The sequence below is a fragment of the Ictidomys tridecemlineatus genome, chromosome 2 (assembly GCF_052094955.1).
Source record: "Ictidomys tridecemlineatus isolate mIctTri1 chromosome 2, mIctTri1.hap1, whole genome shotgun sequence".
NCBI classification, from domain to species: domain Eukaryota; kingdom Metazoa; phylum Chordata; class Mammalia; order Rodentia; family Sciuridae; genus Ictidomys; species Ictidomys tridecemlineatus.
The window spans coordinates 122,915,966-122,942,280 of record NC_135478.1 but is presented as its reverse complement, the minus strand read 5'-3'; the positions used below and the strand labels follow the sequence as shown (position 1 = coordinate 122,942,280).

General features: G+C 33.2%; 1 long non-coding RNA gene across 2 annotated transcripts in view; it reads left to right on the top strand.

Moving 5' to 3' along the window:
- LOC120891998 (uncharacterized) overlaps positions 1–26,315 on the top strand; it is a 56,570-nt gene that overhangs the window by 3,658 nt on the left and 26,597 nt on the right. The window contains exon 3 of one of the 2 annotated variants that reach the window (XR_005736618.2): positions 8,221–8,280. The exons of the other annotated variant lie outside the window; for it this stretch is intronic. This is a non-coding gene — a long non-coding RNA (uncharacterized LOC120891998). The remainder of the gene's footprint in view (positions 1–8,220; positions 8,281–26,315) is intronic. 2 annotated transcript variants of the gene reach the window in all.

Genomic DNA, 26,315 nt, shown 5'->3' with positions numbered 1-26,315 from the left:
TAGATATTTGCTGAATATTTTAAATTTTTCTTTGAAAAAAATTATAATGAGTTGGAAAAAAGTACACACACAGATTTTAAATGAATTTTTAAAATTTTTGTTTTTACATAAATGAGAATTGTAAATTAATTGTATACATGACAAAAATTAAAATTGTTCCTCAGTTAAAATATCAGAAACTGAATTAATGTTGCACTTAGATTCTTGACCTCTACCTAAAGAAAGAAAAAGTTTAAAACAATTTTTGAGGAATCAATGTCTCCATTGCTCCTGCCTTTTTGTTGTGTATTACTTCATTGGTATCAAAACAAAATGGAAAGAGCTCTTTTTTTAGAAGAGAAGGTGATGTGCAGACATTATATATGATAGACCTGCAGTTAGAGGAATATAAAATTTAGAAGTGTTAACAGTTCCCCAGGAAAAATCAAGACTGTACATAGGAACAAAGAGTCTTTCAAACAGACTATTTTAGAGTTAAATAAGATTGGATTAAATATAGTTTTCTTTCCCCACAAACCTGTTTTGAAAACATGACATTTCAAGTACTGTGAAAAATTTATTCTCTTTATTTTGCCAAAAACACAAATTAAAATAGGGTAGTGAGGATAATCTGATATATACAGATAGCATAGAATTAGTTACCTTTAGCCCTATATTGGCAATCCTAGTAAACAGTTTTATTCGACTACTTCCTCTTGAAACTCTTTGCTCCTGTCATAACTTTAAGAAAAGATCTTTTCTGACTACTTCCTAGTTTCTGTAATGAACTTCTTTACCTGCATGTTTTTTGTAGGTTAGCTGACTGCTGCAACACAACTTGGTTTAGTAGTGTTTCTTTCTTTCCATGACCGTGGTCTAAAGTGGATTTGAAATAGGAATGTGATGTTTGGCACAATCATTCAGTGTTTGAGGCATCTTCCATTGTGCAGTGCTGCTATTTTTTTTCTTTTAAAAATCTTTATTAAAAATATAATCCATATATCATGCAATTTACCCTCTTAAAAGGTACAATCAGTAGTTTGTATTATGCAACAAAGTTGTATAACCATTATTGCAAAAACCTTTAAGCATGTGTATAACATAAAAAAGAAACTCCATGACTATGGGTAATCATTTCCCATTTCCCCCCCACCCACCCACCTGTTCTCTCTACCACTACTCCACAGCCCCTAGCTATCACTTCTCATTTACAAATATTTAGCTATATAGGTGCATTTTTTAATTTTCTTCCTTCCTAATTATGTGTCCTTTGATGAAACGTTTTCCTTTTTTCCCCTCCCCTCTAAGCATCCATTCCTTAGTACATACTCTTCTACTCTCTACTTTTTTGAGATCACATTTATTAGATTCAACATGTGGGTGGTACTTGTCCTTCTGTACCTGGCTTATTTTACTTATTTTACTTAATGTTATAGGATTTCATCAAGGTGTCACAAATAACAGTTTTTCCTTCCATTGTTTATACATACCACATTTTCTTGATCCATTCATCAGTTCTAGACACTTAAGTTGATTCTCTATCTTGGTTATTGTAAATGGTGCTGTAATATACATGGAAATGCTGATATTTCTTTGATATATTAATTTCATTTTATTTGGATATATAATCTCCAGAAGTGGGATTGCTGGGCTATACAGTACTTCTATTTTTAATGCTTTGAGGAACTTCTATACTGTTTTCCATACTGAACATTTTACTTCACATTCCCACCAATAGTGTTTAATGGTTTCCTTTTCTTTACATCCTCACCAACACTTGTTATCTTTTTTCTTTTTGATAATAAATATTCTAACAGGTATTAGGTGATATCTTTTTGTGAAATTGATTTGCATTTCCTTGATATTTAGTGGTTAGTTAAGACTTTTGTTATTGTTTTGTTCATTTTTTAATGTACCTGTTATTTGTATTTTTTCTTTTGAGAAGTTCTATTTATGTCTTTTGCCCATTTCAAATAGAATTATTTGTTTTCTTTGTGTTGAGTTGTTTGAGTTCCTTATGAGTTTTAACTATTAACCCTTTATCAGATATGTAGTTTTAAGTGTTTTCTCCCATACTTTAGGTCAATTCTTCACTTTGTTGATTGTTTCCTTTTAGTTTGATATAATCTCATTTATTTTGTTGCCTTTGCTTTTGAGGCCTTATCAAAAAAAAATCAATGGTCAGATCAATGTTATAAAATAGTTCTCCTATGCTTTCTAGTGTTTGGGTGTCTTACACTTAAGTCTTTAATTCGTTTTGAGTTGATTTTTCTAAATGGTGAGAAATAAGGGTCTAATTTAATTATTTTCCATGTGAATGTCCAGTTTTCTTATCACCAACTTGCTGCCTCAGAAAGCTTCTAGAAGCCACCATTTTACTCTCAACTTCATTGAGACCAGCTCTTTTTGGATTCCACACATGGAAGGGATTATACAGTATTTATCCTTCTATGCCTGGCTTATTTCACTTACCATAATGTCCTTCAGGTTCTTCAGTATTGTCAAAAATAACAAGGTTCCATTATTTTGTATGGCTGAATATTATTCCATTATATATACATGCACATTTCTTAATCCATTTATCTGTTGATATACACTTAGAATGACTCCTATCTTAGCTATTGTGAATAGGACTCTATAAACATGAAGAATGAAGACTTCTCTTCAGCCTACTGATTTCATTTCCTTTGAGTATAAGCCCAGTAGTGGGATTGTTGAATCATCTCTTAGTTCTATTTTTAATTTTCTGAGGAACCTCCATACTAGTATCCATATGACTAAAACAGTTTGATCTTAAAATGTGCAAAAAACCTGCATAGAAAATGAAAATATAAGCCATAGACTAGGATAAACTAGGATAAAATATTTAAAAATCAGATCTACAATGGGCTGCCGTCCATAATACACAAAGAACTCTTTATACTCAGCAATTAGAAAGCAAAACACAATTAAAAATATGCAAAATCTCTGAACATCTCACAAAAGAATGTATATGGATGGGAAATAAACATATTGAACAGATAGTCAACATCACAGGGTATTGATGAATTTGCAAATTAAAACAAAAAAGGTGCCACTACAGACCTATTAGAGTAACTGAAAATCCAAAACACAGACAATTTCTGAGAAGGTCGTGGGTCAACAGAAACTTCTATGTATTACTAATAAGAATGCAAAGTGCAGCAATTTTGGAAGACAGCTTAACATTTTCTTAACAAAGCTATATGTAGTCCATCATACTCTCCAGCAATTGTACTCCTTAGTTATTTAAATGACAGGAAAATTTATGCTCACACAAAAATTTATAAATGTTTGTAGTAGCTTTATTCCTAATTGCCAGGATGTGAAGGCAAACAAGATGTCCTTAAATAAATGAATGAATAAACTGTATACATCCAGACAATAGAATATTATTCCATGCCAAAAAGAAATGAGCTATCAAGCCATGAAAAAACATGGAAGAATATCAAATTCATATTGGTAAGTGAAATAAGCCAGTCTGAAAAACTACATACTGTATATTTCCAACTAGGTGGCCTTCTAGAAAAGACTAAACTTTAGAGTGAAAAGATCAGTGATTGGTTTTCAGGGACCTGAGTGGAAATGAGGGAAGGAGCAAGAGCAGAAGTACAGTAGATTTTAGTGCAGTTGAAATCAATTCTATATGATACTATACTATAATTAATATATGACACTATATATATATTTTTTAATTTGCAGAACTGTACAAAGAGTGAACCCAAATGTAAACTATGGTCTATAATTAATAATAAATATATCAGTATTAATGTATTTACTATAACAAATATAAAAGCAATACAAAATAGTAATAACAGCAGAAACTGCAGAGGGGATATGTAAAGAATTATAATAGCACTTTATACTTTCTATTCACTTTTTATAGACCCAAAACTACTCTAACAAGTCTAGTACAAAGTTAAAATAAAAATTAAGATCCATAGGAGATGGAGAGAAACTAGTCACTTACTGTTTATGCTCTCTCCAAAACAACATTAAGCAACATTGAGATGTGTACTTTTCACCTATACAACTTGTTCAAATAATTTTTATCAAGATTCTGAGAAGTTCAATACTTGTCCAAGACAAAGGAGTTGAAAAATATGATTTTGACCGTGAACTTAGTCCTAATAAGTTGATGTATTTAAATAGGTGAAGGGATTCTGACCTATTTATTATATTCCTCAGGGCTTCAATAATGAAATATGATACTATCCACTCACATAAAGTTATGGAGAAGAACATTATGAGCTCAACTATGTCCCCTCAGAATTTCTATGCTGAAATCCTAGCCCTGGTATCTCAGAATGTGACTATTTTGAGAGATAGTATCGGTAAAGTGCTAATTAAGTTAAAATGAGGTCATTAAGATAGGCCCTAATGCAGTATGACTGGTGCTTTGTTTAATTAATTAATTTATTTTGGTACTGGAGATTGATTGCAGGGGTGCTCTACCACTGAGCTACATCCCCAGTACTATTTTTAATTTGTTCTAATTTGTTATACATGACAGCAGATGTATTTAAATTCATTGTACACAAATGGAGCACAGCTTTTCATTTCTCTGGTTGTAGACAATGTAAAGTCACACCATTCGTGCAGTCATACATGTACCTAGGGTAAAGATGTCCATCTCATTCCACCATCTTTCCTATCCCCATGTCTGCTCTTCTTCCTTCTCTCCCCTTTGGCCAAGTTCTTCATTGTTCCCATGTCCCCCTCCCATTATGGATCAGCATCCACTTATAAGAGAAAACATTTGGCCTCTGGCTTTTTGGGGGATTGACTTACTTCACTTAGCATGATATTCTCCAATTTCATCCATTTACCAGCAAATGCCATAATTTTATTCTCTTTTAATGCTGAGTAATATCCCATTGAATATATACACCACAATTTCTTTATCCATTCATCTATTGAAGGACATCTGTGTTGGTTCCACAGTTTAACTATTGTCGATTGAGCTGCTATAAACATTGATGTGGCTGTATCACTATAGTATGCTGATTTAAAATTTCTAGGGTATAGATCAAGGACTGGGATAGCTGGGTCAAATGGTGGTTTGATTTCAAGTTTTCTAAGGAATCCCCATACTGTTTTTCCAGAGTGGTTGCACCAATTTGCAGTCTCACCAGCAATATAAGTATACCTATTCTCCCACATCCTTGTCAATACTTATTGTTGCTTGTATTTTTGAAAACTACTATTCTGACTGGAGTGAGATGAAATCTTAGTGTAGTTTTGAGATTGGCATTTCTCTAATTGAGATATTAAATTTTTTTCCATATATTTGTTGGTTGATTGAACATCTTCTTCTGAAAAGTATCTGTTCAGTTCCTTAGCCCGTTTATTGATTGGATTATTTGATTTTTGGTGTTGCCCAGGCTAAACGTGCCATCCTCTTGCCTCAGCTTCCTAAGTACCTGGGATTACAAGGCAAATGCCACCATACTCAGTTTATGTCATTTTTAAAAAGAAAAATTGAATAAAGATATGTATAGAGATGGGATGATAGGATTCAGGGAGATGATGACTACCTACTATCAAGGAGAGAGGCTTCAGAAGAAATGAACCTTGCTGACATCTTGATCTCAGATTCCTAGCCCACAGAATTATGTAAAAATTAACTGTTGTTGTTGAAGCTACCTGTTTTTTGGTACTCTGTTATGGCATCCCATGTAAGTTCATACAGAGAGTAAAGTTTGTTAGTTTCCTAAAATAAATATTAAAAATTCAAACAAGTATTATTTTTGTTCACACAGAATAATTTCAAAGGAAATGAATCATGAAATGTTTTCCACTGTTGCATGTAGAATTAACTTTATAGAGGAGACCTCTGTGAAAACTCACATTAGGAAAATGGATTATAGTTTTTAAACTTAATTTTAAAGATAGTTTTTGGTCAGTTAGATTTTATTGTTGAGTACTTTCTTTATTCTTTTTGTTTTCTTTTTTTGATACCAGGGACTGAACCCAGAGGCACTTAACTACTAAGCCACATCCCCATCCATTTTTTGTATTTTATTTAGAGACAGGTTCTCACTGAGTTACTTAGTACCTCACTAAATTGCTGAGGCTAGCTTTGAAGTCTTGATCCTCCTGCCTCAGCCTCTCCAGTTGCTGGGATTACAGGCTTGTACCACCACACCTGGCTTTCTTTTCTTTTTCAAAGGGGTTTGGGAGCATGATATTTCTTGAGTACATGTATGTTTGAGTGCAACTGGCTTTATACTTTAGTGACTTAGGTGCATTAAAAGTGGGTATCTTTTGACTTTGTTGAAATGTAATTGTTCAATTACTTTCCAGCACTAATTGTTTCTAAGGGGAAATCTGTTGTTAACTCAAAAAGTTTTCCATCTTTTGTTTTCTATATGTGATTAAAGAATTCTTTTTTACTCCTGAAATTCAGTGACAGGCTCTACCTCATTGGAAAGTGATATTCTGTATAATTCTTTCCCCTATACTATTTGATTTTTACTTTGGTTCATGGAAAATGTTTATTCTTACATGTTGTAATGTTTTCTGTTTGACCTGTTAGGATATCTTTTTAAAGGAGATTGAACTTTTATTAACTTTTCTTTACTCTTGATAGTATTTTTCTTGACTGTGTTACTTTATTCCTTCTGTACTATGGTTAACCAAGCTTATTTATACTTTAAAAAAACATTTTTAAATTGTAGTTGGGCACAATACCTTTATTATTTATTTATTTATTTATTTATTTATTTATTTATTTATTTATATGTGGTGCTGGGGATTGAATCTAGGGCCTCTCACATGCTAGGCGAGTGTTCTACCACTAAGCCACAATCCCAGCCCCATTATTTATACTTTTTAATTCAGGTTTTAACTGTTCCGTGTCCTGTTTTTGATTCATTCTTTGATGTTGGTATTTTGGCTCTCAAGTTTTTCTTTAGTGTATAACTTACCTTTTTTATTTCATTCTATGTTTTAAATTAGTTTATTAGTTTATTGATTATAAATAATGTTATGTGGTTAATGTCCTTATTATCTTTTTTTGTCCCAGATATTATTTATAGAGAGCTTCTTTCTATTTGAATTTTCTACTGTACTAGGTTATCTGTCTATTTTAATCTCTATGTATATATGTTTCAGTACTATGCTTATATAATTTTAAATATCTTTTAAAATTTTATTATAAAAACTTAAAATTAAAAAATGAAGAGAAAATAGATATGTGATTTTTAAAAAATCTTGCATATGCCAAACACAGGCAGCTCTGTTTGACTTTTCCTTTGCTATCTATAGTGTAAGTGAATTCACTTTTGTATCCTTTGTGTTTTTTTAAGAGTCCTGTTTTGGAATCTATGTATTGCTTTTTTATCCCCTTCTCTGTCATCTGAGAATAATGGAAAGTGACATAGGCCTATCTCTAACAATGTTTCTTTGACTTAAGGATGCATATTGTATTTTCTGCTCTGAAATATGACCCAGTGTCTTGTCCTGAGATTCATTTGGTCCAGAGTGCACACAGTTAATGTGGAAGAAAACACAAACTATTCTTTCAGTTCCAAATGTGCTGATATCTCTCCTACCTCTGTTCTTGGATCAGTGTCATGCTGTAGCAGTTTTTACTCTTGAAAATTTATTTTCTACTTGGCTCCTCAGTCTACTTTTTTTCCAAAGTAAGAAATATTTATGGAAATTTTCAATATTTTATCACTCGTTCTGGTGATTAGGATTAAGTTTGGGGAGCTATGCCAGAATTTTCCTTTTATGTTGTTTTCCCTTTCTTTTTGGTGAAGTTTATGGCATGAAGTTGTATGCTTTTTCTTATTTGGTTTCCCCCTTGGCTTTTTGGTGCTGTTAATTATTGTTTATTACAAAATGTTGGAGCAGGTAAATTCTGGATTTCACTTTTATTTCACAATGATTTTATTTTAACAAGAAGATGGGATATTAAAATATCAGGCTCTAATATTTTGTAATCCTTTTGCCCAGAAATTCTTTTACCATGGAAAATATAGTCATCTAATTTATTACAAGAAGGAATTTGATATGTCCTGTTTATATCTTCTCACAGTGTCCTGATCTGCTGTTAGCACCTACCATTCCTGAGAAGATCAGTGTTCTAGCCAAGGGATATTACACCAATTAACATGTGATAATGCTAAGAACAGTGGAAAGAACAAAAAAGAAGCAAAAATTATCAAGCCAGAAAGATTGTTTATAGAATAAAGAGTTTAATTGTCTTTTTTGCAGACAATTAGAAGAAAATGAGGAAAATACAGAGGTTTTTGAACCAAGCTTCCTAACTCTCAGGTCAGAGTATTTTTCTATTTTTATCTGTTTCTCTACCACTTCTACTGCCCTCCCTGTATGGTTAGTTTATAGCTGTTTTTAGAGAAATTTAACACCTATCTCTCAGTTTAGTTTATTCCATTCTAATTATTTAGTACCAAGGAAGAACTACTTTAGTACCCAGTTACTTCAGTTATAATTGGTATTAAACAATGGATTTTAACTTCTTATTGTTCATAATGTATTCAACCTAAGTTTAATAGTGTGATTTGAAGCCCTGTCAAAAACACTGGTATATCCTAGATGAAGGAATATCATTGGTTTGTTCAAGTGTACAGTGATGTTAGCTGCTGGCTATGATGGAAGAGCATAACAAGACTTATTAAATGACAACTGAATAAAATGTAAGAAATAACTATTTTGAGACACTAGGGAACAAGAAGTACAAAACTTCCATAGTCAGAGTGCAAAAAAATAGAATCTTAAAATTATCCCTTTCCAAAGACCCTTTTCAAACCAAAGTCATAAGATAGGGAGGTGAATCTGATGCAGAAAACATGAATTATTAGATATCCAGAAGCCTGAGATGGCTGGAATTTCTAGGGTACACTCGCATAGAGGAAGGAGCTGGATGTAGAAAGACCTCTGGAAATTTGTAAAGAGTTCCATTTGAGTCTGTTGATGAAAACCAATATGTATTTATGTATGATGCCACTCCACAAGGTTGAGCTAACAATGACCAGGAGTTATGATTCCCAGAGAACCCAAGGTCTGGGAGATATTTAAGTTCTGACGAACCAAATGGAGAGGCATTGTTGACTCTATGGAACATTTAGTAGAAACCTTAGAAGGCTGGCATCTCAATAATAAAACTAAATTTACCATATATACTTATACAAAAGAAGGAAAGAAGGAACAAATCTAGGCTAAACATTCAAAATTGATTAGTAACTATTTAAAAAGAAAAATGCGATATAACAAGAAAAATCAGTCATTAGAAACAGATGTAGAAATAGCAGAGATGAGGGAATTGTCAGTAAATGACTATAAAATTAATTAATTTATTTAAAAATTTTAATTAATCAATTTTAATAAATTTATTTAAAAATTATTTTAAAATAAGCCCTATGATTTTAAAGAAAAATAAACATAATGAACAGATCAATAGAAAATATCTTAGCAAAAAACAAATAGTACTTTAAGAGCTGAAAAATACAATATCTAAAAGGGAAAATCCTCACTAGAGGTATCCTACCCAAGTAAAATGTCAGATGAAAAGATCAATAAATTTGAACACAACAATAAAAATTACCATAATTCAAGCATAGAAAGAAAAGATTGAGAATGAACCAAACATAATGACCTGCAGACCAAAGCATGCTGGTAAATTTTTAAAACTGACTCTGGTGGGGAGAAAGATCTTTGATTTGTAGCCCTGTTTTTCACAATATAAATATTTCCACTGAAGATGATTTCAAGATAGGACGATGATATCAGTAAACACAAAATTTTCCAAATTTGATGAAAACTGACAGATCCAATAAGTTAAAAAAATATATTCAAACAGAATAAAGAGTAAAAAAAATGAAAAAAACAAGGCCAAGGCTAACAGTTGAATTTCTGAATACCACTGAGTAAATGATTATTATCTTAAAATACTCAATTAAAAAATAAACATACACACATACATATACGGATAAAATGTTATGACCAAAAGCATACATGTCATATGAAACAAAAAGGGCAGAATCACCTCTTTTAAGCTGCTAGTGAGGGTAGAGGTTAAGTGGTGGAAATATGAACCTAGAATTCTATATTCATTGGGAAATTTCTATGTTAGAAATATGGAAAATAAGATACTAACTTAAAAGGAGGAAGAAGAAAAAAGTAAAAAGTGTTGAAATTAATATAGTCGGGATGAGCAAATCAACAGCTTACAGGGAAAAAACTGGCTTGACACCTGTTTTATAAAATAGTTTTGTTTGAACATAGTTCCACTCACTCATTTACTTATTGTCTAGTACTGCCAATTCAAATTGAATGGCCCACAAACTTAAAATATTTATTCTTTAATCCTTCAGAGAAAAAGTGCTGTCCCTTGGAACAGACAATAGTTAAATCAATGAAACTAAAAGGAAGATTCTTTGAGAAATTAAGTATTGGTAAATCTGTTGCTAAATTGATAAGATAAAAGAGAAAATATAAATCTCCATTATTAGGAATGGAAGAGAAAACAATGCTCCAAATTCTATAGACATCAAATAGGTACTAATAGAATAGTACAAACAAATCTAGTCTATTTGATAATTTTGAAAAAATGAACAAATGCCTTATAAGACAAAAATTATTGATAGAAAAGTCTGAAAAACTTTATGTATAAAGAAATAGAATTCCTAAGTTATAAACATATAAGGAAAACTTTAGGCCCAAATGTCTTCACTGGGGAATTTTACCAAACATTTAATAAAAATAAATAATATTCAGACTCTGGAGGGGGGAATCCTTTCCAACTCAGTTTTTGCAACTAACATTACTCTGTTTTCAAAACCAGACATATAACTTTAAAGAAAATCGAACACTAATATTCCCAATATTACTCATGAAGGTAGATATAAAATTTTTCAATGAACTATCAACAAATAGAATTCAGCTAGCTACAATAAACATAATTCATTATGATTAACTGAGATTTTTATTAGAAATGCTAAATTGCCTTAATATTTGAAAAATCAATACAATTCATATTAATAGGATAAATGGGAAAGGGAGAGAGAATGTTTTGTTTCCTCAGCGCAAGAATAAAAAGTACATTTGATAAAATTTAGCCCACATTCATAACCAAAATTTCATAAAAATGGGAATAAAATGAAAATCTCTCAAACTGATATCACTTTTTAAATATGTATAGCAAATATCATATTAGATGAGAAAAGACAATTTAATTATTTTCTCAAATATTGATAACAAGGCTTCATTTCCATCACTTCCATTCAGCATTATATTGGAAGCCCTAGCCAGTCTAACTAGTATAAACAAGACAGAAAAGTAGAGACAAAAATGTTATTTTTTGAATTTTCAGATGGCATATTGTGTGTTTAGATATTCCTAAGGAATCTCCAAAAACTACATTAGAGCTAATGATTGAAATTTAGAAGGTCACAGCATACTGCCAATATACAAAATTGTTTGTTTTATATATTATTAATGAAAAATTAGACAATGAAATATTTTAAACACCATTATATTTTCATATTAGCATCAAAATCATGAAATATTTAGGGATAAATTTAAACAAAATATATCCAAAATCAATGTACTGGAAATCACCAACAAATTACTGAGAGTAATTAAATATATTAAGAAAAAATATACTCATGAATTGGAAGACTCAACATGGTTAATATGTCAATTCTTCCCAAACTGATAGGTATAATATCATTCTCGACCAAACTCTCAGCTAGCTGTTTTGTAGAAGTTGGCAGGCTGTTTCTAAAATTTATGAGGAAAGTTGGAGGACTTCAAGACTTACTACAGAACAAGAGAAGCAAGACAGTATCATGTTAACTTAAAGTTTAATAATTAAAGAAAAGAAAACAAAACAAAACAAAAAACGGGGAATCCAGAATTGGGTTGATCAACTCACTCATAGATGGTCAATTGATTTTCAAGAAAAGTATCAGGCAAGGCTCTGTGTTTATTCCCTAGTTCTGGGGGGAAAAATGTGTCAAGGTAATTCCATGGGAAAAAGGATGATGAAATGATTGTAACAAATGGTGCTGGTGCCATAGATGCCCATATAGAAAAAGAATAAATGTTAACTACTTTGCCATATGATGCACAAAAACAAACAAACAAATAAAAAACATGAAAAAGAATCAGAGATTAAAATATAACAACATGTAAAATATGCAGGAAAACAGAAGACATTTTTTGTGATATTATTATAAACAAAAGATTTTTAAGGTAACAGAAAAATAGATATAAAATTAGATATAAAAATAGATATAAAATTGATGAAGTAGATGCATCAAAAACTTTTTAAAAATGTTCTTTCAAGGTATCTTGAAAATATAAAAAAGGAAGCACAAACCAGGAAATAATATATCTGGCAAAGACTTATATAGAACATATATAGAAAAATATTTTAACTCAATAATTAAAAGACAACCCAATTTTTTTAAGCAAAGCAAGCAAATGAATTAATAGATAATCAAAGATATATATATATACAGATAGCCAATAAGGACATGAAAAGCTCAGCATTATTAACAGGGAAATGCAAATTAAAAGTCATCATAAATTACTGTGTACCTACTAGAATGGGTAAAACTAAAGAGAATGATGATGCCAAATATAGACAAGGCCACGTTTCAACTAGAATGCTTGTTGTTTGCTATGGGGATGTAAAATGGTACAATTTTAGAAGATACTTTGTTTTTTGGGTTTTTATTTGTTTGTTTTTCCTCTAAGACCCAGAAATCTTCTTCTAGGTTTTTACCAAGAGTAATGAGAACATTTGAACATACTTGTTACACATATTTTTTTCATAGCAATCCTTTAATTTCTCTAGCACTGAGGATGGAATCCAGGGCCTTTCAATGTGCTAAGCAAGCAGTTTACCACGGAGCTACACCCCCAGCCCTCTCATAGCAATTTTATTCATAATAGTCAAAAATTAGAAAAAATTGAAAGGTTCATAAAGGAGAATGAGTAAATAAATGGGATATATTCACAAAAGAGAATATTATTCAATAATAAAAATAAGTAAAGTACAGATGGGTGTAACATGAATAGATCTCAAAAATGTTATGTTGAATGAAAAAAGAAACACAAACTGATATAGACACACAAGAGCACATACAATATAATTCTGTTTATGTTTAATTCTAAAATGTCAAAACTGACCTATGGTGATAGAAAGCACATGGTAGCCTGGAGCTGGCGAGGGGAGTATCTGTAAGTAAGCACAACAATAATTTGGAAGGGATAAAAACATTCTAAATTTTGATTGCATTAGTGATTGCCTGGGTGTGTTACAACTTCTTGGACTGACATACTTGAGGAGGGTACATTTTGTTGACTGATAATTATACCACAGCGCAGTTGTTTTTTTAAGTGTATAAGTATGTATAACTGTATTTGTATACTTTTGTTTGAATCTTGAAACAAAAATTTAAATTTCCCTTATTAAATAATATTGAAAAGTGTTTTATATTTTTCACATATTTTTATATTTTAATAAGAAATAGCCAGAAAATACACAAGATGGCGATATTACTCCAAGAAAGCATATGAGTATTTGTATGGTCTCTTCCTAAATTAAGTTCCATTTTTGCCTGGCTTTTACAATAAGTCATTGATACTATCTCCTCAATACTTTCTTTTCTAGGTGCTTCTGGAAATTTTATATAGTACTTAATTATTGCCTTCATCCAGTAACTACACCATGAATCCTTTAAACATCTCAAGAGTTTATTAAGAGCTTTTTAATTGTTGTTGTCACTAATAAAAGTAAAAAAGGTAGAGTTTACAATCAGATATTTGCTATTAGGGAGACTCAAGTCTACTACAATTTGTTACTCACCAATTGAACTGCTTGAAAATTTGCCTTATCTCTATTTTATAGAGTGCTTTGGAATAGTTTGGTTTTTATTTCAGTTACCCATTAGAGGGCAGTACAGAAGCATAAATTCTATTACACATGAATGTGATACAGGAAATGCCAGTGGAATTTGTTGTTAGTCTTGGGACACTGTAGCAACTAAATCTTCTACAAAAGGAATCTACAAACAGATTATTTGTGAGTACCAAAAGGTATTCAGTGTATCAAAAGGAAAGGATGAAAAGAAAATGAATCTATTTTTAGAAACCATATATTTGGTTCTGAATTTTTTATTTAAACATTTTTTCTCATTAATGGCAAAGTTGATATCATCAAACTAACTCTTCTGAAAATAATTCTAATCTCTGGGCTTAATATATAAAACAAAAGTATGGAGACAAGAATGAGGAAAGGTAGGTTCTGAAAGGGAGTTGATTCTAGGAAAAATAGAAGGTATTGGTGTGTTTCATGTTTTCATAAAAACCAAGTCAATCCTCAGGGCAGACCTCAGTCTATATTGTGTGGATGAGGAATACTCAAATGGCAAACTTCATCTTAGTGACTTGAAGAACCAAATGACAGAGTTCAGAACCACCACTTACCAGGAAAGAACAGGGGAGCTGGCAAGAGAAAGAAAACCAGAGAAAGTGAACCCTAGACTCTGCATAAACTCTAAATTTCTAACCAACCCCTAGACACTGTACAAAGCACACTTCAAGCAGCATACATTAGGTGCCAAAATGGCCAATTCTCCCTGCAACGACCAAGATTCTCTATGCTATGGGGAGATGAGTATGGAATGGGGAATCAGACAGCTCTCAGCCACAACCTTATTCTTCTCCTGACTATTATCCATAATACCTTGAGCTTGTCACTAAATTCCTCTGAGCTTTAGTTTGTTTTTCCAAAAAGTAAAGGAAACATCTTTCTCATAAGGTAGATTTTGAGGGTTAACACAGATGATGTGTGTAAAGTGCCTGGCACAGAGGACTTCATTATGTGATTAGTTTATTTCTCCCCACTTTTTAGTGGTTTATCTGGAATCTTGTAACTAATTCTTAATTTCTGAAGTAGATTCTAGTGGTAAGCCTCCAACTAAGCTTGGTACTCTGGTACTGAACTTTTATAAACAACTTTTACAACCAGTGCTCTCAAAAGTATTGGTTATCTTCTCTGTCCTTTATAAATCCAAATTTTAAGAATATTCTGCCTCATTTTTCTAAGTGAGCTCTAATTTGCTAGAACTCCCCAATGGGAGCCTTCAGATAGCAGTAGCCTAAAAACTACAGTGTTATCAACTTCCCAAGAATATTTCAGGATCACTTGCCTTTCTCAAACATTGCCCTTTCGATGTCCCATTTACACAAGATAGTGCTTTTTTTAATCTTCATATCCTAATGCTTCCAATTTTTTCTCAGTGATTACTTTTACAAGATTTTTGTTATGTACACCAGTTATTAAAAGGACTATAATCTCTCTGCAATAATTGTATCTTGAATGTTCTCCAAAGGCCTATGTTAAGGGTTGGCCCAGGATAGCACTGTTGGAAGGTGGTAGAACATTTGAGAAATGGGGCCTAGTGGGAGGACATTAGGTAGGTCATTTGGTGGGGGTATGCCTTGAAGCAGATTGTGATACCCTGGCTTCTTTCTATTCCTCCCTCCCTCCCTCCCACCCTCTCTCTCCCCTCTATTTTCCTGGCCATGAAGTGAACAGTTTTGCTCTACCACATATTCCCACCACAGTATGTTGCCTCACCATAGATACAAAGCCAACCAATCATGGGCTGGAACCTATATAACTGTGAGCCAAACTGAACCTTTTCTCTTCATTAGTTGATTATCTGAAGTATTTTGTAATAGTAGCAGGAAAACTAACACACTCCCTATCCAGAAGTCATTGTGATTCTTTGTTTCTCTTACCTCTCCCCCATCTAGTCAACACTCATCTTCAAGTACAATCTTAATCCTCTTCCGTTGTCCTAGTGGGACCACTGTCATAGCCCCCTGACTAGTTTCTCTGTGTTTATGCATGACCCCTGTATGCCATTTTCCTTTGGATTCAAGAGCTAGCCTTTTGAATGTGCTTATCAAATCATATTAATCTTATACTTTAACTTCTCCTGTAACTTCTTTTTTTATATCTAAATGAAAACTTAATCTTCGTCTAGAGGCCCTGATTATCCTTTTGTGCTCACCCCCACATTCTCTTCTCATTCACTGTAGTCCTGCTTTCTTTCTCTCCCTGCAACATGTCAAACTCATCCTTTCAAATCTCTACACTTGCTATTATTGTGCTTGAACCTTCCTTTTTGTGTTGGCTGACTTTTTTTTTTTTTAATAATTTCTGCTTTGGTAAACCTCTAGCTAAGCTTGGGACTCTGGTACTGAACTTTTATAAGCTTTGGTTTATTGCTGTCTCCTCAATGAAGTTCTTCTTGACTGTCCTAAGTGAAGTAGTCCTCACCCAGTCTCAGCTAATTCTCAACTATTGAACTGTTTTATTTCCTTCATAGTACTTAACACTATTAGAAATTATCATTTATTTTTTGTATCACAGAAAATTCAAATATAAAATGGAGTTTATTTGATAAAACCATTTAAATAATAGAAAATTACATGTAGTTTCCTTAACTCTTGTTATTTGCTAAAACTTAGGCTGGATATAGATAGTCTGCATGCCCCTTGGCCAAGATGCCAGTAAAGAAGGACAATGCCCCCAGGATGCTCTATATATTTATGGTGTAAATTTTGGGAAAGGGGTATTGTCAGGGAATATGCATGAGATTACTCAAATTCCTGACTAAGGAAGTGACTTAGTTGGAAAGGAAGATCCTCCAGAACCTAGTTACTAACCACTAGCCTGTCCTTCTGCTAATCTAAAGTAGATCTTACCACGCTGAACTACCAAAACCAGGGAGGAAATGAGCCTCCAGGATTATCCACTGTTGTAGCTCCTCACTAATATCCTCACAGTTAAAGCAGAGACTTTATTTTGTTTACCACCAGAATGGTAGTAGACACATAGAAAGTTAATAAAAAATATTTGTTGAGATAATAACAGAATAAGTAATAAAGAAGTAAATGAATGAAAAGGAACTGAAATTTAAAAGAAAGATCATATTTACCTGAAATTATATTTTGGTAGTAGACCTGGAACCAACAGGTAAATGGGTACCTGAATTTATTGCAGCACTGTAAGTTAAAGCAAAAGGTAAAGGTGGAGGACCATCATTGATGTTATTCCAACCATTAAGGTTCTTCCACTCGTATTAAACACTTACTTACCTATGCTAACTTTATGCTGCCACAACTTCATTTATGGAATTACATCTATCAAGTTGACATGTGCTGTCTTTAGGTCAATCTTTGATATTGAACCAAAGTTTCATGTTCATTTTTATCAGAAAAACATATTGAGATTCTGTTGAGAGAAATATTCCATCTGTCCTTAATACCAAGGAAAATATTTTCATTCTGACTTGTTAATCTCAAATCAAGATCACAATCTGTCCTAGATTGACTTTGGCAAAATGAGTGATAATGAGGTCATTCCTACTATTATAAGGTCAATGTTGGTAATACTTACTGCATCATGATCAATTTTTGGAGTAACTTTTAAATTAGAAAAGTTAAAAAAAATTGTTAAATTAAGGAAAAGTATATGATGAGCTAATTCCTGAAGAGAATGACTAATACTACAATGAAAAATACTCGTCAAACACTTGATCAAATTTATGTGAAATTATAAGGAAGTTCCCTGGGGTTTAAGTCAGCATTCTAGTTATCCTTATTTCACAAACATGAATTCTTGGAATAGATATTATTGACTTGTAAAATTAATAGGGTTTATTTATAGAATGTTCATGAAAACTATAAAATAAGAAAAACAAATCGTTAGCAGCCTCTACCATGGTTCATTACTGTAATCATTTTTCTCCACCAATGAAATATATGTGCTTCAAGTCTCTTAGGAATTGCAAAATTACACATAATGGAGAAATTGTACAAATAAGTTCACTATTTGTACAAGTCATGTATTCTGTTGCAATAATTTTAAAGCAGTTTTCTTAAGCTAATGATTAGTTTACAACAAACTCTGAAATTTTATATTCTTGATTACTCTTTCCTTAAAATTCTCCATCTTGCTCTATTTTTGTTCAACTCTCTTCCTGTTCTTTCTTCGGCTTTGTAATGATTTCTTTTCCATTCTTTGATCACCTCCTAAACATAAGTAATTCTTGACATCAATTCATTACTTTTCTCTTACTTTACACATTTTTTCAAATCCATCTATTCACATCATTTCAATTTCACTTAAGTATAGGATTAAAGTCAAACTTTTTAATAACTTTTATAACCACATGCAAAACTAGACCTATCTCTGCTTAACTGTCCTATAAGTTCTTCAGACTCAGCTCATCCACATCCCTCCTTACTCACCACCAGACCTCTCATATTTTCTTGATTTTAGTATCATGGTGAGCATCATCTCCTTTCCCAGTATATAAGCATATGAAACTTTCTTATTCTCTAACCTGTCACTCTTTTCATATTCTAGTTGTGTGTGTGTGTGTGTATCCTTAAAATCTTCTTTAGCTTTTCTTTGCACTGCACTTCATTCTAACTACAATATCTGTAAGCTCATATCTGGTCTCTAAAGCTCAGTCATCACTTAGTGTTTACAGCAACTGGGGGTGGGGGGCAGGGGGAGCAGTCCTGACTCAAGGTCTTATCTCAAGGCCTATTGCATGAGATGGGACCTCTTGGACATTAAAAAGGCTCTAAATCCATTATACTCAAAGTATAGGGATTATGCAATGATGAAATAAAACTATGCTCACAAATATTTCTTCTATATAAAGAATATATAAGTATTTTGGAAAAAATTCCTTGGGAATGAATGAAAGATATAAATCCTGACTTCCAGTAGGAATAGGAATGACCTAGTTCAGTTTTCAGCTCTGCCATTTGCTTTTCTTTGGGCAATTATTTTATCTTTGAGTTCCTTATCAGTAAAAGGATACTAATACCTCACTCAAAGTGTCATTTTGATAAGTTAAATAATATTGTATATAAAGCTTCCATCCCAGAAACTTGCATACTTTTGTAACCACATATCATCAAATGATAGCTATTGTTACTTAGGGCCTCAAGATTATTATTCATGACAATGAACATATAAATAATATAAAATATAAATAGTAGTTTTAAATAACAGTTGAAGGAAATCATAATTGGAGCACCCTGAAGAAATAAGAGCCTCTTTGACAAAGAATAGTACTGATGGCCATTGTTGAAGAAACTCAGATTGTCTGGAATAGAAAGATAGTATAGATGTACCCTTACCTAGATACAGCAGGACCACAGGCAAAATGTTGTCTGATTGTTCAGCTTCTGAAAAGGTGATTTTGCTGAATGAAGCAAATATGAGAAACTTCTATATATTTATATAGTATTTAAATAAGATCAGTCTAAGACTCACCTATTCTCATTGACTTCTAGGTTTGAAAACATTTCTAGTTACTGTTTTCTCTGAGAGAAGCATTAAGGAAAATAAAGATGAACAAACCCTTTCTCTGGGGCCATCCCTGCACCTCCATTCTCATCTAGGTATGGCCTGGGGAGAAGGGTAAAGATGGTTAGAAAAGGCCATTTGTGTCAACTGCAGACAGCAATTGAGATTTTAACTTGGTTTGGGATTTTAAAGGTCATTTAGTCCACCAGTTCATTTACCAAACAGGAAACCCAAGCCCAGACAGAGTTGGACAAAGTCATAAGAGCTACTGAAAGGCAGAGCCCGGCCTAGAGCCCAGATCTCAGATTCTAGTCCAAAACTTTTATTTCTTCTACATCACAGCTGCTGCTTTATAGTACTAAGGTTTTGGAATTTTAGTCATTCAAATGCAAATGTTTGGTGTGCTTTGTCTTACTTTACTAACTAGGGTTTGCTCTAGTGAGTAAATGAGTGTGGATTGGAGGTGTCAAAATCATCAGCCTCTTAAGGCATCATAATTTTTCATTTCTATTTATGATATGTAGCAATTGTTCCTTTTCTTTATAACAGTTTGAATAGAAGACAGTAGAACATATAACTTGATTTACTTGTTCTATTGGATGATTCAAGTAGTGAGGATGAGATTAGCAAACTCAATGGCCCACAGGAAAGTCTTCCCCATTTCTATTCCCACCCCTACTTTGGGATATAGTCCAACAAATTCGTTGCTATGAAACTGCTGCAGCTGGGCTCAATGGGAGTCTGGGTGGTCTTACAAAAGCTTGCTACAGCTCAGAGAAAGCTAGAGGTGTTACAGTCCATCCAGTTTTAAACCACTGGGAATAATTCATGATCAACATATGTCCTCATAAAGTCTGTCATTCATCCATTCTTTATTGAAACCATACTATAGCCCCTGCATTCCATTAAATTCTGGGGATTTACTGTCGTTGGCCTTTAATCTAGATGAGTATACAGGCCAAGTGAAAAGCATATTGTAATGCAGTATGAGATAACCTGTGATTGTTAAGATGAAGTTAAGAAATGAACATATTGGGGTGGTTTCTAATGTCAGTGAAGTCTGTTTAGAAGAGATGATATTTAGGCAGAGATCTGAATAATGAAAGAGATTATATAACTGAAGATGTAGAAGATCTTCCTGGAAGAACTGCATATCAAAGGCTCAGAAATATCAGCAAACCTGTGACAGAGGAGCCAGTCTCAGCAGTGTGTACACAGCACAGTAAACATGCACAGGACAAGTGGAGGAGTAGGTATGAGAGGATGGAGTGGGAGTAGCTGAAGGGTCTTGAATGCCATATGAAGACTATTCCTCTCTGTCCTAGAATTTTGCTTGTGATAATTGCACTTCTACCATGCCCTGTCCCTGTAAGCCTGGCTTCATGATATTTGGGGTGTGGGGGTATAGAGATGCATGGGAGGTCAGGGAGTGCACCTGGCCACTCAGGAAGAAGTTCTTGAGTGGAGAAAGGAATGTAGTTTTCTGATTGAATTAGAGCCTGTCTTTAAGCAAGAACAAGGCAGCAACAAAGGTAGGATTAGCTCAGATAATAGGAAGATTTCAAATAATAATAGCTTAAGCAAGATAGAAGTTTCTTTCCCTAGAGCCTGTCTTTAAGCAAGAACAAGGCAGCAACAAAGGTAGGATTAGCTCAGATAATAGGAAGATTTCAAATAATAATAGCTTAAGCAAGATAGAAGTTTCTTTCCCTCACATATGAAGCAGCCTACATACAGGAAGTTCTGACTGGTATGGCATCTCCACAATGTCATCTGAAAGAAAGTCACACCTTTGTTTCAGAAGCATCATTCTTCATATCTTGTGACTATTTAAGCAACAGTCATCACATATGAATTCTAGTGTAAAGTTAGGCTGGACATCTAGCAATAGTTTCCATATGAAAAGTGCTTCCTTCTGTTTCTCTTCAGATCAGTCAAGCTATTTGATTTTGGAACACAAAATTTCTGCATGCTACTGATTGGGTTTCTCAACCTTACTCTATGGAATTATTGATGGAAATTTCCACTACCATTTTCATCAAATAACTATCATGTGCCAAGTACTATTATTTCTAATAATCTCATATGATTCTTATTTTAAATATTGTTCTTTATTTTTTGACTTTTTATTTTTAAATAATTTCAGTACTTACAATAAATTGCAAAAACATTGCAAAGTTCTTATATATCCTTCTCATATCTTTCCCAAATATCACTATCCTAAATAACCACAGTAAAATTGTCAAATTTAGGAGCTTAAATTGAGAGAATACTAGGGATACATCTATACAGCATATTAAAATTTAATTGCCCTGCTGATATCTTTGATCTTGGTTCAGGATCCAGTCCAGGACTACAAGTTGCACTTGTGTCATTGTTTCCACATTCTCCTTCAATAGAATCACCTTTGTACTTTCTAAATGCATCATATCATGATATCTGTTTCTCAATAATAGTAATTTAAATTTTGATCTCTTGGTTGTGGTACTATCTGCCAAGTTTTTCCACTATAAAGTTTCCTATTTTCTCTTTCTCACTATTATGTATCTTTTAAGTATATATATTAAAAATAATAAAATATGCCCCTCTCATCATACTTTCTGCATACTGATTTTATCACCTATTGATAAATTTGCCTTCAACAGTTACCACAGTGATATTTGTTAAGTGGTAATTTTTGTTTTGGGTCCATAATCTAAAGCTGGACTTGAAATATGCCACTTTTCAAACCATTATTACCTTTAGATCCTCTGATTTTCAAGGCCAGTTGTACCAACTACAGACCACTCCATGGTCATCATTATGAAAGATAGCCTCAAGGCACAGCAACTGCTCCAAGTATTCACTCTTTGTTAATATTTGATCTGTTGTTTAATCTATATTTTTGTCTTCTAGATCTAGTTTCTAGACTTTATTCCTGTAAAAAATCTGGATCTGAAATTCTGGGCTTTGCATATACTTCAGTTCAGTCTGTGTTGTATATTAAATTAAATTGTCTCTGTGGTGTATTAAATTTGACCTCCTCCTTGGTTCTCAGCCTTGTTTAGTTCTCTGAAGTTAGGGTCCATCATAGCCTTAAACATGTAATTTCTTCATGCAGATTCAGCTCTTCAATTTTTTACACATTTACTAAGTTGTTCCCTAATATTTTCTTTCTAGAAGAACTAATATTAGACAAATTATTCAAATGCTTGGGAATTGTGAAGACATAGTCAAATTGAATAAATGATAATTTTGTCATAAACAATTTTACTCCTGGTTACTGTCTTCATTTTAGAGCTGTTGATTCAGAGGGATGGAGTAACGAAAAGGTACATGGCAGTAAGTGGAGAACCAATACTCCTCCCTAAACAGTCTGACTCCAGAGTCGACATCCTGATGATTACTGGCCATGCCAGGCTAGATATGAAATCAGAAGGGAGTTTTCTCTGGCACTTAAGCTTCCTGCCTAAATTCTCCTTTGTTGAGGGAAGAAAGAGTTGGGCTTCCCTGGCCACTATTATTAGAATTGATGATGATTATCCACTGCTGGTGATCCGGGTTAGATGTGGTTTATAAGGGTGCCCATACTAATGACCACACTCATATACTAGAATTGGAAAATATTTATACCCATTTGAAATGTCTCTAATGATGCTGTTCTGCCACCATGGGCACTGTCTGTCTTGCTACCCAGTACAGGGACAGACCTTGGCTTCATTGAAATTGATCAATAAGATATTACTTTGGTTGTTGCATCACTACCTACTTGCTCTCATTCTCATCTATAGAATGATAGTCACTATTATGCACAAATTCACTGAAACATATAAAGGGCATGAAGTAATTAATGAACAGGGAGGGGGCAATCAGGCCCAGCTAGGCATGGCAAAGAAAGAACAAAAGGAGCAGTATCTTATAAGGGAAGTAAAAGAAAAGGAAGGACTAAAGTTGATAATCACCTAATAAGTTCTGGCATGGCCACACTTTTTGTTAAGTATTGCTATATTTCCAACTAGTTGGTAAATGGTCATTGTTTCAAGAGCATTTCCTTCTTGATTCCTCTTTCCCTGTCATTTCCTTTCTTCCTTCCAGAAACTGAAGAGTTAATGTCTGTCTACAGCAGTTGATAAATATTATAAATATCACCCCTGAAGGGAACTAATACTGAAAAACTAACAAAAGTACAGATTTTTAGATAAAAAAAATCTGTCACTGCAGAGAGGATTTTCCATGAGGCACAATCTCTCTATGAAAAGTTGCATCTTTTATCACGTAACTCTGGCACAGAAGTTTCTGCTTTCACTTTTCTTGCTTGGCAGAAACACTCAGTGGAGAGAACTTTCAACTCAGATTCCCTCAGCCTTTCAACATGGTTTTGCTCCTTTGATTTTTCAACTTCTCAGGATGAGAAACACTTTAAGTGGCCTGTATTTCTTCTCCATATTGATAGAATGCAAAAGTATTTATCTGTTGGAAGAGGAGGGAAGCACTAGTAAATTCTGTGACCCTGTATAGCTTCCTTTATGAAATTAATAGATTATATGCCAAAGAATCAGAGTTCAGCCACCAAACTAGTTTGAAAGGCATTCCAGTCAGGGTACATGTTGTAATGATCTGATATACATATACATTGTGTAATAATTACCACAATCAAATTAATTAACACATCCATCACCACCCATAGTTATCATTTGTGTGTGTGGTGAGGACACTTAAAATCTTGTCTATCAGATTGGAGACCAAGGATAGCTCTTATCCGAGGTCACTTCTTTCAATCCCCAATTCCTTGATTGCCCAATGCTGTTTTCCTGGTGAAAATGCCATCATTCCCCCTTGAAGTACCACCTCACCTCTTCCTCTTGTTATTCCAATGCCTTATTTTGCTTATATTCTTCTCCACCATTTCACCTTCCTCTTAGTTCTAGTTTCTCATTTCTCCTATTTTTGATGATTCAGTGTCAGAAAAGATCCACAAATTGTGTACTGGAAGAAGTGGATTAAAATGAGGGAGAGTGAGAGAGAGAATCTTGCCCTATCTGGATTCAGAGAAAAATGATGTACCCATAAAATTGATCCTTATGGGTACTACTCTACAATTCTTATTTTATTCTGGGAAGATTTAAAAAGTTAAAAAAAAACTTGGAAAAAGTCAGTTTTCATGCATTTAAGGCTGACTGTCCTCAGTTATAATTGCCTAGAAAATGACAGTTGCATATAGTTACTAGGAGGGGCAATGCATAAGGGAGGGAACACAAATTCACAAGGGAGGGGACACATCTGGTATAATTAAGTCAGTGTCTAAGCAAACCTATTTTCTGTGAGTAACACAAATTAACTTTAGTGTTAGTTGGGGAATTAAGGTGATAAGGAAATGATCTTTGGGCCTCAGACCCAACCTAGAAATTTTTTATTCTGTGCCTTTAGCCTGGGTGACTTACCATTCTGGTTTCAGTAAGACCTGGAAACTATTTCACACTTTATTACTTCTGCTTCATTTTCCCATGCTTTTATTATCTCTTATCATTTGCCGTCTTTTTGATGATTCATTGTCAAAAAGATTCACAAATTGTAAGTGAAATTGTAGAAAATAACACCCATAATCTTCATTCACTCAAAGAATTGCTTTAACATTTTAATGTATTATTTCAGTATTTTTAACTATATAAATAATTATAACCATAGTCTTAAAATATTATTTCAAATACTCATTATTAAATAGTATTTGAACTTATCATTTTAATAGCTAAGGATGTCACTGAGCTACTATGTCCTATTTCTTTAACTTTTTCCTTATATTTATGTTTTATAGTTATAGATCACCTTACAGAGATGAATATTTCCATGACCTACCTTTCTTTTTTCTTTTTTTCCGTTTATTCAATTTCCTTCAGACAAATCACTAGAGGTTAGAATACTGTTCCAAATCATAAAATATTTGCAGAACATTTAACTTTCTATTAGGTATATACCAGTTTAGACCACTTGCTTTATTACATGTACACATTCTTTTTGAATGTGTTACCCAATTTTATCTTCCATTTTACTTTTGTTTTTGGCTTCTTAATTTTAACTTTTACTTTGAAAAGGTTTACATTTTAATTAATTGGACCTGTTATTTTACTCTCATTTTTTATATTGCTTTGACATATAGAATATTATTATGCTTTGAAGTTCCAATAAATTCTGCCTTTCTGTTAGGTCATCTATGATTTTCATAATATTATGTTTTTTTATATATTTTACATTTTAAAATATGGCTGTGTATTTTCTTTCAAAGCTCTGCAAAATTATCCCAGTATGATTATTAAATTTTTGTTGTTTTACTAATGTTTCATTAGTACCACATTAATATGGGTCAACTTATGAGCTCTTCATGCTGTTTTACCAATGTTTTCTTAAAATTTCTTTCTTATTTCTTTTCTTCAAATGTTATTCTTTGCAGTATTTTTCCAATATCATATAGAGATATTATCCCTTGATAACTTTTCTCAAAATATTATTTTCTGGGCTGGGATTGTGGCTCAGCGGTAGAGCGCTTGCCACACATGGGTGAGACTCAGGTTCGATCCTCAGCACCACATGATGCTGAGAGCCATTGCCAAGTAGGTATGACGCATGGCATGACCCAGGTCATTTGCAGTGACATTGAATGTAAGGTGACCTTGCTCAAGGACCAGGGTGGATCCGGGTTTAGGGCGAATCAGGGTTTAGGGCGCTCCTTGGGTTTAGGGCGGTTCCAGGTTTAAGGTGTACGTTGCCTGGAATAGGGCGTATCCTGCTGCCTCAGGCGCGCCTGCTCATTGAGTTCCCGGGATTCAGAGAGTAGAGTGTGTAGAGTGCTGGTGTGAGTTCGGGAATAAAGAATTGCTGTTTGAATCTACAAGGTGTGATTTTGTGCCCAGCCAGACTGAAGCAACATACAAATAAAGGCATTGTGTTGTATCCACCTACACCT